At 42.4% G+C, this 18,592-nt stretch overlaps 2 pseudogenes; one reads left to right on the top strand and one right to left on the bottom strand.

Annotated features, from left to right (window-relative positions):
- Nucleotides 1-13,753: 13,753 nt before the first annotated feature.
- LOC142159646 (5S ribosomal RNA) lies at nucleotides 13,754-13,871 on the bottom strand (annotated as a pseudogene).
- Nucleotides 13,872-17,896: 4,025 nt separating this feature from the next.
- On the top strand, nucleotides 17,897-18,014 carry LOC142159645 (5S ribosomal RNA; annotated as a pseudogene).
- Nucleotides 18,015-18,592: the final 578 nt, after the last annotated feature.

The raw sequence follows: 18,592 nt of genomic DNA, 5'->3' as shown, positions 1-18,592 counted from the left end.
TTTTAAAACCATATTTTTCCAATGATTATACTGTAAAGAGTTGTTTATTTATCATATAATTTTTTGGTATGAGTTCTAAACTGTGACCTTATGTTTCAAATATACTTGTGCATATACTGCAGTCTGATGATGATCATCATTTATTTATACAGCGCCAGCAAACTCGTAGTGCTTTACAATTGGGAACAAACAAAGTAATAAAACAATACCGGGCAATACAAACAGACAAAGACATAAGAGGGCCCCGCTTGTAAGCCTATAATATATGGGGTCAGAATTACACTCGGGTTCCATGATCTTTTGTTTTTTTAAAACGCAACTTGCAGGCATGTTGCGTCCGAACATGAATCAGGCCCAATGTTTGTATATGTTTATATAATAAACAGCTCACATTCAACTGATAACTGAATGTTCTGTACCAAGCAGTGTTTTTTTTTATACTAAAGCGGATTACATCAAAAATGCTGCTACATCTCAACCCATCTCCATTTCACCACTGAATGTAGGGGTTCACATGTAATATTCGGATATAATGCGGAGACCTCCTTATACAGGTTTCAGCAAATGTTCTGTGGGAAAAGCAAATCTATTTTATATATCTGAAAGCCTCATCATTGATGTAATCCAAAATGTTATTGTGACTTGTGTATAGTTAGTAGATTGATTACAGCTATCTTTTCAGGTGATATCGATCTATCTGCTTGGCATTTGATAGTTTTCCCTGTTTTTGAGTTAAGTTACTATCGGTAGTCACCTGCCGCATGAAAGGATGGTAGTAACCAGGTCACGATCCACATAACTGGCCCTTAGCATGCTGTGTGGAGCACTACAGACAAGCCAAAGGTCAGCACAATACAAAATAAGGATCCACATCTCATGAATACAGGCACAAGCTGCGTCAATAATCTGGCGATGACCAGAAGATGAATATCTGTTAACAGTTTCAGCAGTGAAAATTGAAAGGAGTTTGGTATCTTCATAGCCGCAGGTAAATCCAATTTATATGCTACTGGATTTATGTTTTTGGTGTATCTTAAAGGGTTATCTTAAAGATTATGGATGGATAACCATACAATATCTCCAGGGAACAAACATGGTGCCGCACGCCTGTTCTTTTCAGGGATACTTTATTGAGTCTTAAAGTCTTTTTCAATTCCTTCCTGACTTGAGCTCAAGTATCTGCAAATTTGTGTAAAGCAGAGTTCACTGCAGGAACATGGGAGGAAAGACAGCACGTGTGGGCACAGCTCTTACCCATTAAAAGTAAAGGAAGGGAACCTAATGCGACTACCTGTCACGGGCACTAGGAGTCTTTACCCAGGGATCACCAGGTGGTAGGCTTACCAGAGCAATGTAGATGGTAATAGGGTACTCTGGTAGCTGGGTGATCACGGAACAGGAAATAGTAGATGATGAGATGCTCAGGAAAGTCTATGACTAGCAGCACTGGTAATATGGAGGTAATAATCTACGAGGAACTGTATGGACAAGGGCACGTGCAGGTAGTCAGTGGTCTGCGATAGCAAGTTGTACCACTGCTATAGTGAGGAGGAATGTCCAACAGAACAAGGAGGTGATGAGAGTCAGCGGTCTGCGGATAGCAAGTTGTACCGCTGTCTGAGTGAAGGAATGGAATCCAAGTGGAGGTATCCGGGTAGTCAGTGGTCTGCGGTAGCAAGTCGTACCACTGCTATGTGAGAGGATACTGGAACAGGTGATACAGGAAACAGGGATCAGTGGTCTGACATCAGCAAGTTGTACCACTGAATATATATGTGAGGAGATGCACGGGGAGAGACTGCAACACAGGATATACACAGGCACCTTATACACGATCCACAGTAACATGCACAATATATATATAACTGACTGAACAGGTCTGCAAATATAGAAAGTCTCTTGAAGTAGTCCAGCACAAGTTAACACAGTCAATGATGGCAATAGACTCAGCGGATAGCAGACTCCAGAGGAGAACCAACACAGTCCAGCAAGATATGCAATACACCAGCACAGTCAATGAAAAGTATGCATACCGTGGTTCAGAAGCAGGCAGTCAGATAGGAGTGCAGTGATACCTGAGCGGCAGGAGGCCGGCTGGATGAGAAGTCCCTGGATAGATGAGGCAGCGGTCTAGTAGGTGCAGCGCACAGGTAAGTAGACCCACAGGGACACGAATCCACAGGAATCAGTAACACGTGGAACTGGACTCATGGAGGACCCAGGAGAATGGAGATGATCCAGCAGAGGAGTAGTTGATGAGATACGAATCCAATGCTGACAGGAGGGTAGAGACCAGCGGGACACGTGAAGGCGTGGAGAGCGGATCAGCAGTAGATGGACGATAGCGCGGTCAGCAGCAGCAGGACTCTGCGGGTACACGGAGGTAACCAGTAGCAACCAATAGGTGTCAGTAGCGATGGAACACGGGAGAGCAGAGTAGACCAGGAGCTGTTGATCACGGAGAGTAGCGGATGGCAATGAGAGCAGCAGTCTCGAGGAAACACAGGAGAGCTGAGAAGAGACTGCAGTGCACAAGAGCAGCGGATAGGAATCAGCTAACTGTCACGATGATGAACACAGGCGAGTTGCAAGCTGGAGGCTGTAGTGCACAGAGGCAGCGGATAGGAATCAGCTAACAGTCACGATGGTGAACACAGGCGAGTTGCAAGCTGGAGGCTGTAGTGCACAGAGGCAGCGGATAGGAATCAGCTAACAGTCACGATGGTGAACACAGGCGAGTTGCAAGCTGGAGGCTGTAGTGCACGGAGGCAGCGGATAGGAATCAGCTCACAGACTAGATGAGGAACAGGTGAGTGGATGTGAAGTAAAGGCTGGAGTGCACGGAGGCAGCGGGTAGGAACCAGCAAACAGTCACAATGAAATATAATAGCGTTGATGTGGTTTAGAGGACTGTAGTGCACGGAGGCAGCGGATAGGAATCAGCAAACAGTCACAATGATATATAATAATGTTGAAGTGGCTTGGAAGACTGTAGTGCACGGAGGCAGCGGATAGGAATCAGCAAACAGTCACGATGATACAGTTGATGGTAGAAGTGGTATGGGAACCACAGTAGTAGAAGTGGTTTGGAAACCACAGAGGTAGAAGTGGTTTGGAAACCACAGGAATCAGCAGCGCTGAATACACGAGGAATACAGGAACACCTTCAGAGACTCATGGGGAATGAGACTCCAAGATCAGGCAACGTGGTGTTGACCACAGGTGCTTAATATAGGAAGGTTGCCTGATCTGCCAATTAAGTTAAAGGAACATACACTGAGGTATAGGAAAGGGCTGCGCATGCGCAGACCCTCAGGATGGAGGACGGCCACGGTTCCTAAATGTCCGGGAAGAGGCACTCACGGTCCGGTGAGTGACAGTACCTCCCCTTTTAAAGGTGGGCACAGAACGCCTGGAACCGGGCTTGTCCGGATTTTTGGAATAAAACTTCTTCAAAAGGGCAGGAGCATTAAGATCTTCAGCTTTGATCCAAGAGCGCTCCTCAGGACCAAAGCCCTTCCAATGAACGAGGAAACGGAGGACTCCTCGCGAAATTTTTGCGTCTAGTACCTCAGTAATTTCGAAATCCTCCTCCTGATGAACTTGAACTGGCTGCGGAGCTGAGGGAGGATTTGAGAAACGGTTGATAATAAGAGGTTTGAGCAAAGACACATGGAAGGCATTCGAAATCCGAAGATTCTTAGGAAGAAGAAGTTTCACACATACTGGATTGATTACTTGAATGATCCTATATGGACCAATAAAACGAGGGGCGAATTTCATAGATGGAACCTTCAAACGAATATTTTTGGTGGATAACCAGACACGATCTCCAATTTTTAGTGGTGGAATAGCCCGCCTCTTCTTATCTGCGAAAGATTTATATTTGATAGATGTCTTCTTTAAACAGGTTTTGACCTGAGACCAGATATTTTTAAAGGTCTGACAAACAGTTTCCACCGCAGGAACTTGGGTGGACGGGAGGGCAGGAAATTCCGGAAAAGACGGATGGTGACCGTAGACCACAAAAAATGGAGGTTTTGGATGATGACTCATGGTACATGTTGTTATGGGCGAATTCAGCCCAAGGAAGCAACTCTACCCAGTTGTCTTGATTGGCTGATGAGAACATCCTTATAAAAGTCTCAAGATCTTGATTGACACGTTCAGTTTGTCCGTTAGATTGCGGATGGTAAGAAGATGAGAGTGCTAATCGTATGCCCAAGGTTTTACAAAGGGCTCGCCAGAATCTGGAAACGAATTGTACTCCTCTATCCGACACAATCTCAGACGGACATCCATGGATACGGAAGATCTCTTTAATGAAATGTTCAGCCAGAATAGATGAGGAAGGCAAACCAGACAGAGGAATGAAATGAGCCATCTTCGAAAATCTGTCCACCACCACCCAAATAGTGTTATGGTTCTTACTAGGTGGTAAGTCAGTAACGAAATCCATACTAATATGGGTCCACGGACTGGATGGAATGGGTAGTGGTCGCAGCAACCCTGCTGGGGTTCTGCGGGAGGATTTGAACTGGGAACATAGCTCACAGGAAGCAATGAACTCTTTGACGTCTCTCCTCATCGAAGGCCACCAGTAACTTCGAGAGAGAATCTCAAAGGTCTTGCGTTCACCGGCGTGTCCAGAAAAACGAGAGGCATGAAACCACGAAAGGATTTTCCTCCTTAGAGTAGGAGGCACGAGGGTCTTCCCAAATGGTAGCGTTTTGGTGGATGAAGCAGCCAGTGAGATACATTTGGGGTCTAGAATGGTATGGTTGGAAACCTCTTCTATATCAGAGGACGTCACAAAAGCTCTAGATAAAGCGTCAGCTTTTTTGTTCTTGGCAGCTGGTTTGAAGGTTATTATTAACTCAAAACGGGAAAAGAAAAGAGACCATCTTGCTTGACGAGGGTTCAAGCATTGGGCAGACTGGAGATATGACAAGTTCTTATGATCCGTGAAGATCGTCACCGGATGGCGAGCTCCTTCCAACAAGTATCTCCATTCCTCTAATGCAGCTTTGATAGCCAGTAACTCCTTGTCCCCGATAGTATAATTCTTCTCTGCGGGCAGGAGACCCCGAGAATAGAAGGCACAAGGATGGAATTTTTGCTGTTCCGAGCGTTGGGAGAGAATAGCTCCTAAGCCCACATTAGAGGCATCTACTTCCAGGAAGAAGGGGAGTGTCACATCAGGCTGTCGAAGGATTGGAGCCGAAGAGAAGGACTCTTTTAGTGTTTGGAAGGCTTGAAGAGCCTCAGGTGACCATTGCTTAGGATTAGCCCCCTTCCTAGTCAGGGCCACAATAGGAGATGCAATGGAAGAAAAGTCTTGAATGAAGCGTCTATAGTAATTGGCAAAACCTAAAAAACGCTGGATAGCACGAAGAGTAGTTGGCTGGGGCCAATGTAGTACAGCATTCACCTTGTCTGGATCCATCTTCAGGCCAACTCCGGAAACTATATACCCCAAGAATGGAATCTGGGGTAATTCGAATGAACATTTTTCTAATTTACAGAACAATGAATTTTTCCGTAGCCTGGAGAGGACTTCTGCCACATGTTGGTGGTGAGAAGGCAGGTCCTGTGAAAATATCAATATGTCGTCCAGGTAGACGACGACACATACATATAATAAGTCCCGGAAGATCTCATTGATGAAACCTTGAAAAACAGCGGGGGCATTACACAGCCCGAAAGGCATTACCAGATATTCGTAATGCCCGTCTCTGGTGTTAAACGCTGTCTTCCATTCGTCACCGGAACGGATTCTGATTAAATTGTAGGCACCACGAAGATCCAACTTAGTAAAGATACGGGCTCCCTTGATGCGATCGAATAGCTCAGTGATCAGCGGAATGGGATACCGATTCTTAATAGTAATGGCATTGAGTCCACGAAAATCTATGCAAGGGCGTAAAGATCCATCCTTCTTTTTAACGAAGAAGAACCCAGCTCCAGCGGGAGAGGTGGAAGGTCGAATAAACCCACGCTGGAGGTTCTCCTGTATATACTCAGATGTAGCTTGAGTTTCAGGTAACGAGAGTGGATAGACCCGGCCCCTGGGGGGAGTCTTGCCAGGTAGAAGGTCGATCGGACAATCCCAAGAACGATGAGGAGGAAGACGTTCAGACTGAGCTTTATCAAAAACATCAGTAAATGAAGCATATTGAGGAGGGAGTCCCGGTGAGGTAGATGAGATGGAAGATTGCTGTACTTTGAGAGGAATGACTTGGGAAAGGCAACGATGGTGACATTCAGACCCCCAAGATGTGACTTGAGGGGTGCCCCAGTCAATCTGGGGAGAGTGACACTGAAGCCATGGAAGGCCTAAGACAATTGGACTTGTCGTAACAGGAAGGATTAAAAACGATATTTCTTCATGATGCAGGGCACCAATCTGAAGGGTTACTGGAGACGTACTCTGGGTGATGAGACCGTTGATGAGACGTGATCCATCTATAGCCGTCACAGTAATGGGTGTTTTTAAGGTAATCACTGGTAGAGACCATTGATTTACTAATGATTTGGAAATAAAATTTCCTGCTGCTCCGGAATCAATCAATGCCTGTGACTCAAAGGTTTTGGTAGCACAGGAAATCGTAACATCAAAGGCGCAGACTTTAGATTTCATGGAAGATGGAGAGGACTCCAGGGACCCTAACTTCACCTCTCCAGAACTAGTTAGGGCCTGGCATTTCCCGATCTCTTAGGGCAAGAGCTGAGAACATGAGTGGAATCAGCACAATAGATACAGAGTCTATTCTTTACTCTTCGTTTCCTCTCCTCTGAAGATAATTTGGAACGTCCTACCTCCATGGGAATCACAGAGGGTGAAACTGGACGAAATTGAGGGTTAGAACGAAGAGGTGCTTTAGCAGAAGTTGTTTTCTCAGCCTCTCTTTCACGAAATCTCATATCAACACGATGGCACAGAGAGATCAAATCTTCAAGTGACGAAGGAAGCTCTTGAGTAGTCAGTGCATCTTTAATTTTATCGGAAAGCCCCTGCCAGAAGGCGGCAACTAGGGCTTCAGTATTCCACTGAAGTTCAGAGGCTAAGATCCTAAATTGAATGACGTACTGGCCTACTTTATGAGATCCTTGTCGTAGACGGAGGATGCTGGAAGCAGCGGAGGTCACACGACCTGGTTCATCGAACACACTTCGGAATGTAGAAATGAATTTGGCACTATCTTGTAATATTGGATCGTTTCTTTCCCACAGAGGGGAGGCCCAAGCCAGGGCTTGTCCTGAAAACAAAGAGATAAGATAGGCCACTCTGGAACTATGGGTAGAAAAATTTTGAGGTTGAAGCTCAAAATGGACTGAACATTGGTTAAGGAAACCCCTACAAGTTTTGGGGTCTCCATCGTATTTTGACGGAGTAGGCAGGTGAAGCGTAGAAGCTGTAGACACCTGGGATGGCACTGGGGAAACGGAGGAAAGCACAGGAGCCTCAGTAGTAGCTGTCACGGTCTGTCCAGATGTTCCTTGGGAGGTTAACGATTGATAACACTGAAGTAACAGCTGTTGGCGGGCATCCTGTTGCTCCACACGGCTGACCAGATGCTGCAGCATCTCTTTGGCGGTAGGTTCCGTATCTGGGTCTGTCATGGCCTGATCTTACTGTCACGGGCACTAGGAGTCTTTACCCAGGGATCACCAGGTGGTAGGCTTACCAGAGCAATGTAGATGGTAATAGGGTACTCTGGTAGCTGGGTGATCACGGAACAGGAAATAGTAGATGATGAGATGCTCAGGAAAGTCTATGACTAGCAGCACTGGTAATATGGAGGTAATAATCTACGAGGAACTGTATGGACAAGGGCACGTGCAGGTAGTCAGTGGTCTGCGATAGCAAGTTGTACCACTGCTATAGTGAGGAGGAATGTCCAACAGAACAAGGAGGTGATGAGAGTCAGCGGTCTGCGGATAGCAAGTTGTACCGCTGTCTGAGTGAAGGAATGGAATCCAAGTGGAGGTATCCGGGTAGTCAGTGGTCTGCGGTAGCAAGTCGTACCACTGCTATGTGAGAGGATACTGGAACAGGTGATACAGGAAACAGGGATCAGTGGTCTGACATCAGCAAGTTGTACCACTGAATATATATGTGAGGAGATGCACGGGGAGAGACTGCAACACAGGATATACACAGGCACCTTATACACGATCCACAGTAACATGCACAATATATATATAACTGACTGAACAGGTCTGCAAATATAGAAAGTCTCTTGAAGTAGTCCAGCACAAGTTAACACAGTCAATGATGGCAATAGACTCAGCGGATAGCAGACTCCAGAGGAGAACCAACACAGTCCAGCAAGATATGCAATACACCAGCACAGTCAATGAGAAGTATGCATACCGTGGTTCAGAAGCAGGCAGTCAGATAGGAGTGCAGTGATACCTGAGCGGCAGGAGGCCGGCTGGATGAGAAGTCCCTGGATAGATGAGGCAGCGGTCTAGTAGGTGCAGCGCACAGGTAAGTAGACCCACAGGGACACGAATCCACAGGAATCAGTAACACGTGGAACTGGACTCATGGAGGACCCAGGAGAATGGAGATGATCCAGCAGAGGAGTAGTTGATGAGATACGAATCCAATGCTGACAGGAGGGTAGAGACCAGCGGGACACGTGAAGGCGTGGAGAGCGGATCAGCAGTAGATGGACGATAGCGCGGTCAGCAGCAGCAGGACTCTGCGGGTACACGGAGGTAACCAGTAGCAACCAATAGGTGTCAGTAGCGATGGAACACGGGAGAGCAGAGTAGACCAGGAGCTGTTGATCACGGAGAGTAGCGGATGGCAATGAGAGCAGCAGTCTCGAGGAAACACAGGAGAGCTGAGAAGAGACTGCAGTGCACAAGAGCAGCGGATAGGAATCAGCTAACTGTCACGATGATGAACACAGGCGAGTTGCAAGCTGGAGGCTGTAGTGCACAGAGGCAGCGGATAGGAATCAGCTAACAGTCACGATGGTGAACACAGGCGAGTTGCAAGCTGGAGGCTGTAGTGCACAGAGGCAGCGGATAGGAATCAGCTAACAGTCACGATGGTGAACACAGGCGAGTTGCAAGCTGGAGGCTGTAGTGCACGGAGGCAGCGGATAGGAATCAGCTCACAGACTAGATGAGGAACAGGTGAGTGGATGTGAAGTAAAGGCTGGAGTGCACGGAGGCAGCGGGTAGGAACCAGCAAACAGTCACAATGAAATATAATAGCGTTGATGTGGTTTAGAGGACTGTAGTGCACGGAGGCAGCGGATAGGAATCAGCAAACAGTCACAATGATATATAATAATGTTGAAGTGGCTTGGAAGACTGTAGTGCACGGAGGCAGCGGATAGGAATCAGCAAACAGTCACGATGATACAGTTGATGGTAGAAGTGGTATGGGAACCACAGTAGTAGAAGTGGTTTGGAAACCACAGAGGTAGAAGTGGTTTGGAAACCACAGGAATCAGCAGCGCTGAATACACGAGGAATACAGGAACACCTTCAGAGACTCATGGGGAATGAGACTCCAAGATCAGGCAACGTGGTGTTGACCACAGGTGCTTAATATAGGGAGGTTGCCTGATCTGCCAATTAAGTTAAAGGAACATACACTGAGGTATAGGAAAGGGCTGCGCATGCGCAGACCCTCAGGATGGAGGACGGCCACGGTTCCTAAATGTCCGGGAAGAGGCACTCACGGTCCGGTGAGTGACACTACCATGGGTTTGGAAATAGTCTGCCCATGGCAAAAACTCCACCCAGTTATGCTGATTAGGAGAGACATACATCTCAAGGTATTTCTCAAGAGCTTGGTTTACTATCTCTGTTGCCCATTGGTGTGAGGGTGATAGGCCGAAGAGAATTTGAGCTTAATATAGATTTTTGCATAGAGTTCACCAAATTTTTTTGATGTAAACTGTGTACCTCAGTCCGAAATGATCTCTTCAGGGCATCCATGAAGCTGAAAGATCTTCTTAATGAAGAGATTGGCTAAAGAGGCAGCGGATGATTAACCCTTGAGGGGCACAAAATGCACCATTTTAGAGAATCCCATATATGCATCCTGTTGACAATTGGAGTTCAACCACAAAGTCCATAAAGATGTGAGTCCTTGGTCAACTCGGTCTTGGTAACAGAGCCGGATTGGGGGGGGGGGCACCAGGAACATGTGCCACGGGCCCCTCAGGGGTGCTAGCGGGAGGACAGTGTGGTACTAGGTGGCTTGCCCCTCCTCTGGGTCTATCCACCATCCTTCATTTGTCCGTCAATCTTATGATCCGTTCCACCCTCTCTTCATTCCTCTATGAAAATTGCAAAGGAGTTGGGTATCTTCATAGCCACAGGTAAATTCGATTTATATGCTACTGGATTTATGTTTTTTGTGTATCTTAAAGGGTATCTTAAAAGTGTGGCCTACTATCCCCATCACTGACAGATGTCACATGGGATGTGCACCACACGACAGGTGCCATCCCATGTGTGAAGAGGTAGACAGAGGAGTCTGCTCTACAGTACAGCACGGCTGGCACAATGGAAGTAGGAGGTAAGGGAGAGGGGGTATTTTTAATATAATATGTGAGAGAAGGGTGGTCGGGCTCTTACTATAATGTGTGAGGGAAGAGAGAGGTAGTCTTAATATAATGTGTGAGGGAATTTTGGGGGGCCTTAATGTGATGTGTGGGGAAAGGAAGGGAGGGTCTTAATATAATGTGGAATGTGAGGTAGGCTATTAATTTAATAGTGGAATATAGGTGGGAGCTTAATAATTAATGAGTGCTAGTTCACTTCTGGGTTGATGGTGGAGCATTTTATTTTATTGGTGGGTATATTTAATTTAATAGTTGAGCCATCAATTAAGATTGGGCAATGGAACCTTTAATTTAATACTGGAGTGGTTTGGAGCTATTAATTGAATGTGGAACTGTTTGGAGAGAATGAAGTCTATTTATTAAATGTGAATATGAATTATTTAATGGCAGTGATGGTTGTAGGAAACATATTTATTACACGTAAATGCTATCAATTTATTGCCGATTGGAGGTTCTCTGCTTTAATTTTGGTGGGAGGTAGGCTATTAATGTAATGGTGGACTGTGGATCAGAGCCAATTATTTAATGGTGGGTGCTGTTGTTTTATTTGTGGGGTGATGGTGGGGCTATTTAATTTAATAGGGGTGCCTAATAATTTAAGGTGTGGTGACAGGACCTTTAATTTAATGCTGTGGTGGTTTGGGGCTATTAATTGAATGTGGGGCTGAGTTTGGGAAGGAGGGCTTTTTATTAAATGGGAATATGAATTATTTAATCCCAGTGATGGTTGCAGGAAATGGTTATATATATTAAACATTAATGCTATTAATTTATTGCTGGGGTTGTTTGGAGGGAGGGAAAATAGGTTTATTTATTAAATGGGAATATTTTAATTTAATGATGGGGCTGGTTGGAGGCAATAAGTCTATTTATTAAATGTTTTGTGCTATTAATCTAATGTCAGGGCTGGTTGTCAGGATATAGGTCTATTTATCAAATGTGAATAATAAAACTTTTAATGTTGGGCTTGGAAGGAGGCCTAATTATTAAACATGGGTGCTATTGCTTTAACGCCAGGGCTGGTTGGAGTTTTCTAAATTTAATGTACCATTTTTTTTAAATAGGGTCCCCAACATTCCAGGATCCAGACAAGTATAAACTGAGCTAAAGACACCAGCAGCCACAGGTAGCGAAAGCGACAAGAACATGTAGGAGAGAACAGGACAGTCTGCCAACTTTCCTGAATCTGGTGGGGCAGTTTTGGTGACTGTCTCGCTTAGTCAAGATTTGATCTGACTACAAGGACAGTTGGCAGGTATGTCCCGCTTCACACTGTACTGCTCGTGAAGGCAGAACTGCATGCACCTAACAGTAGTGCACACAGAATTGCCTGTGTATTTGTCTAAAATGATAACCATATTACATCATAGGGGCCTCTCTGTCTTAAGTGCTCAGGGCCCCCCCAGAGCCTTATTCTAGCTCTGCTTGGTAAGAGTTGCAATTGTCCTGCTGTTTTTAGATTGACCAATTTATGTTGTGCACAAATGTCACAGGAAGCTACAAATCTTAGGATATAATTGCGGATAGTAGGCTACCAGTAGTTTCTAGAAACAAATAATAACATCTTACTGACACCAGGATGACCAGAAAATTTAGAGTGACATGCCAACTGTATTAGTCTAGGGGTATATTTACTAAACTGTGGGTTTAAAATTTTATAATGCTGGGCGCTCATCAATTAATTATCCAAAAGTGCAGATCTAATATTCTATTGATGTCATAAAGCCATTGAATAGTTGCTAACATTTATTAAAATACAATAAAATTACAATAGAAGTATGATCATGTGTTGCCATACATAAATGAATAAAATAACGACATGTGTATTAATATTACTATAATGAGGTCTACACATTAATATACATATAGGTTAACAACCTACTGCTTATTAGCAGGTTTAACCTGATATAATAAATTAACAATAAATGACAAAAAAATCACTTTCAAAAACGTCCATGAATTACAGTCCTAATTCCCTTGGTTAATGGCGCATGCTGCTGAAGATAAGAAACCTTGTATGATATTAACATATAATTATTAACAGTCCTCATGAAGATTGGAAACTTCCGAAACAAAGGGAGTATCCGTCACGCTTGACATCAATATATCAGCTATGAGGAATGAATTAGGCTCTTATTTGTGTTATTCCATGCGATATGATATGATACTTGCGGTTTGTAGTTGGAATAAGTGTAAGTCCAGATTGTGCAGTGATTCCAATTTAATGCCCCGATGTTCCACAGTCAATATACTAATAACAGCTTGTCCTCAACCGAAAAAAGAAAAAAGGGGGGAGATAATTCAGCAGCGGGTGATCACGCCGCTGCTGTTAGCGGCTGTCGATGCGTTCCACTGTGAGGAGCGCAAACACACTTCCGGTATTGACGTCACTTCCGGATATTGCTTTAGACCAATAGAATGATAGTGGGTGGAGTACCAACGCGTTTCGTCCTGCTCCGGACTTTCTCAAGGGCTATTGTGAACGTCTGTAGTCCTGTGATTTAAATATGCTGGGATTGAACCTAATAGGTTCCCAGATCTTTAATGCCCCAGTCTCTGTTTTCGTATAATACAGCTCATTATGCACACAATGAATGCGGTATATTTATACTCTTAATAGTCACTTCAGTCAGCATGATATTATACTATCTTATATGTATCCCCAAAATACGTGCAGCATTAAACAGTGTGCATTGTCATATTGTAGTCACAAGTTACCTCATTTCAATGATGTTAATACATGAATTAAATAAAAACAAATATAGAAATAAATATATAAATATATAAATATAAATATATAGACATATAAACATTGAATGTACAACAGAGATTCTTTTGCAAACAGATTCTGTTTGCAATATCATAAGAAAACCATATTTTATAAATGACAAGATATTAAAAATAACATATTTTGTTACGTGATCCTTAAGGACTTAATGGTATATATATTTTGCACATGCTAATTATGGTGGCTCATAATAAAGATTAAGGGAACAGGTATGAAAATTGAGGGAACAAATATGATATTTGACAGTGATAAGATGACATTTAGGAGGATCCCATGTTCTATAATCTGATTCCTCTTTTGAATCCACTTTTTGTTTTTGGTCTGGGTGTAGTGCAGATAGCACTGGAGAGCGTGAGGGATGGGGAGGAACCTACAGCACCGGGTATTCATAGGTAGTCTCCTATCCCATTACTTACCTGGCCCTCTCTGCTTGGCTTCCAAGGTCGACTGGGATTGGGCATAACCAGAGAGGTATGGCTGTAAATTCAAAATCCCATTTATTATATCAGGTTAAACCTGCTAATAAGCAGTAGGTTGTTAACCTATATGTATATTAATGTGTAGACCTCATTATAGTAATATTAATACACATGTCGTTATTTTATTCATTTATGTATGGCAACACATGATCATACTTCTATTGTAATTTTATTGTATTTTAATAAATGTTAGCAACTATTCAATGGCTTTATGACATCAATAGAATATTAGATCTGCACTTTTGGATAATTAATTGATGAGCGCCCAGCATTATAAAATTTTGGATCTATTCTAAAGGGAGGGATACCCTTAGCAGGTGCAGCTCTCACAGACCTTGGTAGGAGAGCGCGGTTCCACATTATAATATTTTGCCTTTAATCCTGGGAATCTGCAGCACTCTTATCTTTAATTTAATTTAATTCAAAATGACTAACATTCAATTCAATGACCCTTTAGGCTTAAGGAAAAAGCGGGAGGACAAGTCCTTACTATTGACATTATCTAATAATCAACATCTTATCTCTACAAATGGCAAGGGCACTAACCATTGTCTTCAACTTTTAGAATTTGATAAATTATTACATAAGGAAATGCGGGTGTGGTGGGATATATTTTACATGGAACAATACCAAAAAGAACATCTGATACCTAGAGGCCTTAAAATTAAAAAACCCGCATCCAGTTACAGGAACAATACGAAGTTCATGGAACAATGGCAGGCAATATTGGATCACTGCTCTGAAAAATTGATGATATTACTTATGGATCAACACAAGAAGCATCTAAAACAATTAGAGAACGATATTACATCAATTGATCAGGATCTTAATTCCCTTAAAGACGATCCTGTTTATCTAAACCTAATTACAGTCATGAAAACAAGGTTAGATAGAAAAGAAACAGAGATCATAGATAAGAAAAAATCAAAATATGCTCGCGACAGAAAAAATCCAAAACACAGGTTAAACCTAGAATACAGAGACATTCCAGAACACAGGGACAATACAAGAAATCCCAAAACAAAGCCATTCTTGTAACACCAATTTCTGGAATAACTGATAAGGGTAAGTCCAATAAGAGATTACCATACAAAAAACTAGGTCTCACATATCAACAATACATGACACTGATACATCATGATACCAACACCATACCGATGACCACAGAGAATGGAGACGGGAATAATACTGGTGTTAGTGACTCTTCTAACACTACATGCAGTATATCAAATTCTGATTACTGTAAGCTAGCTATACAGTCATTCGAGCAAGGGTGGCTACATGATATCACAACACATTCAGTTTCTACTACTGATATTGATACTCCATTGAAGATATCCGCCAGACCCCATTTAGATACACCTATCCTGATCAGAGAACATGACCATACTTTGTATTCAACACCATTGTCTAAATCAGACCAGGATAATACAGACATAGGGGATACACATATTGATCCCTCAAATCCCCTGACCCAAATTAGTCATTTTTTAGGACTGGGCCCGAGGTTCCTAGGTTTGAGCCAGAACAACACGAGACTACAAACGCTAAAAAGAAAATCAGAACAATTAGAAGAGGTAGAAGAGGTGGTCATGGACGCAAACAGAGAGGAAAGGAACACAACATCTCCCCGATAGGAATATTTAACCTCAGTGGCCATATACTTACATCACACGAAACTAGTGTATTAAACAAAGGCCTTAAGTTTGCCCCCACTAATAGACTGAATAAGTTTGAAACCTTTATAGACATTCACAAATATGTCAGGAAATTGACCCTCAAGAGATACTATGCTAAAACTCCATTAGAAGCAGCAATGAAACAAAATACCGACCCATACAAACATACGAATCTTAAACCCCCCTCTACATTCTATTCGAAGCAATCCAAAAGTAAAGAAATCACAACATTTGAGACATTAGTGTTATCGGATTTAGAAAAAATAAAAGAGAGGAAGTCTCATACACATATGAATCTTACTAATGAAGAGTGCAAAGCCCTGAAAGTTTTACAAGATCTAGATACAGTGGTCATTAAACCAGCTGACAAGGGAGGAGGGATTGTTCTTTTAGATCGGGCTGATTATGTAGCAGAACTGACTCGATTGCTATCAGATACTGCAACATATCAACGGTTGGACACTGATCCAACAGCAGTCTTTTCTATGAGTCTTAAGGACATATTGAAACAGGGTCTAGACAGAGGCATTATTACCCTTAATGAGTTTAATTACATTTACAATAAAGACCCGATTATCCCTGTTATATATTACCTCCCGAAAATTCACAAGCATGTGACAAAACCACCTGGGAGACCGATAATATCTGGTATCGGTTCTCTAACAGCCAATTTGTCTCACTATGTTGATATGTTCCTGCAACCATATGTGAAAACACAAGAAGCCTATCTGCAGGACACCACACATATCCTACAACTTCTTGAGAACATTACGTGGAACAACGAATATTGGTTAGTCACATGCGATGTATCATCGCTCTACACGGTCATCAGACATGAGTTAGGATTAGCTAGCACCAGATTCTTTTTAGAATCAGACTCCAGTCTCACCCGTCATCAGGTTGAATTCATATTATCTATTATTGAATTCATTTTGTATCATAACTACTTTTGGTATGAGGGGGACTACTACCTGCAGATGCAGGGAACCGCCATGGGTACCAGGTTCGCACCCAGCTATGCGAACCTCTATATGAGTTATTGGGAGAACGGATTCATCTGGACCCAACATAGCTGGAGTGCGAACCTGGTACTCTGGAGGCGATACATTGATGATATTTTGGTAATTTGGAAAGGGACAGAACAAGCCTTGCTTCAATTTCTTGGATATATTAACGACAATGAGTTTGGGTTAAAATTTGTGGCTAATTTTAGTCAATCATCTGTACAATTTTTAGACCTCGAGATTTTTATCAAAGAGAACAAACTAATGACAAAAACATACCGAAAAGCAGTTGACGTCAACAGTTTCATCTTGGCAAATAGCAGTCATCATCCGAACTGGCTACGCAGTATACCATTTAGTCAGTTCACTCGTGTTAGACGTAACTGTACAGCAATAGAGGATTTTATTGAACAAGGTAAAGATATGCAGCAACAATTTCTTGACAAGAAGTATGATCCTCACATAGTTGGCCAAGCCTTTAACAAACTTCAGGATACAGATAGGAGTCAGTTACTTAAATATAAAAGCGAAAATATTAGCGGTAAGGAGGAATCTACACGATCCACTACACTGAATAATGATAGGATATTCTTTGTGTCTAACTATTCCCAGGAATCAGATAAAATTAGACGAATCATCCAGAAGCATTGGTATATTCTGCAACAGGATGACATATTGGGATCCATATTACCAGCAAAACCCTGCATGTCCTTCAGGAAAGCCCCTGACTTCAAACAAAAACTAACTTCCAGCTATATCCCTAAAGAAGAACATAATAAGATTGGTAACTGGCTACATAACACCAAAAAAGGATTTTATTACTGTGGACAGTGCTCGAACTGCACAAGATTAGGGTGCAGGAGCACTAGGCCAATCACAGAGTATCACTCTGAGGTCAGTGGCAAAACATATCAGATTAAGGAATTCATTACCTGCAATAGTAGGCATGTTATCTATCTACTACAATGTAGTTGTGGCAAACAATACGTAGGTAGAACCATTAGACTCTTAAAAGAAAGGATTAGAGAACATCTGAGGAACATCACTATTGGGTTTGTAAACCATCATGTGTCCAAGCATTTTAGAGACACACACAACTGTGAATATGAAGGGATGTCATTTATTGGAATTAAGAAAATTAATAAGAATTGGAGAGGAGGGAACCTGACGAAATATCTAAATAAAGAGGAAACTAAGGCTATTTATTATTTGAAGACATTGGCACCTAAAGGTCTCAATATTGAATTTGACCTTTCTCTGTGATGAATTATATATTCCAGCCATATTCCACCTGGATAGATGGGTAAGTGTACAGTAAGCATGGTACAAGTGGGTAATGGGATTTTGAATTTACAGCCATACCTCTCTGGTTATGCCCAATCCCAGTCGACCTTGGAAGCCAAGCAGAGAGGGCCAGGTAAGTAATGGGATAGGAGACTACCTATGAATACCCGGTGCTGTAGGTTCCTCCCCATCCCTCACGCTCTCCAGTGCTATCTGCACTACACCCAGACCAAAGACAAAAAGTGGATTCAAAAGAGGAATCAGATTATAGAACATGGGATCCTCCTAAATGTCATCTTATCACTGTCAAATATCATATTTGTTCCCTCAATTTTCATACCTGTTCCCTTAATCTTTATTATGAGCCACCATAATTAGCATGTGCAATATATATATACCATTAAGTCCTTAAGGATCACGTAACAAAATATGTTATTTTTAATATCTTGTCATTTATAAAATATGGTTTTCTTATGATATTGCAAACAGAATCTGTTTGCAAAAGAATCTCTGTTGTACATTCAATGTTTATATGTCTATATATTTATATTTATATATTTATTTCTATATTTGTTTTTATTTAATTCATGTATTAACATCATTGAAATGAGGTAACTTGTGACTACAATATGACAATGCACACTGTTTAATGCTGCACGTATTTTGGGGATACATATAAGATAGTATAATATCATGCTGACTGAAGTGACTATTAAGAGTATAAATATACCGCATTCATTGTGTGCATAATGAGCTGTAT

This window comes from Mixophyes fleayi, chromosome 5 (assembly GCF_038048845.1).
Source record: "Mixophyes fleayi isolate aMixFle1 chromosome 5, aMixFle1.hap1, whole genome shotgun sequence".
NCBI classification, from domain to species: Eukaryota; Metazoa; Chordata; class Amphibia; order Anura; family Limnodynastidae; genus Mixophyes; species Mixophyes fleayi.
This window is presented reverse-complemented; position numbering and strand designations above follow the sequence as displayed.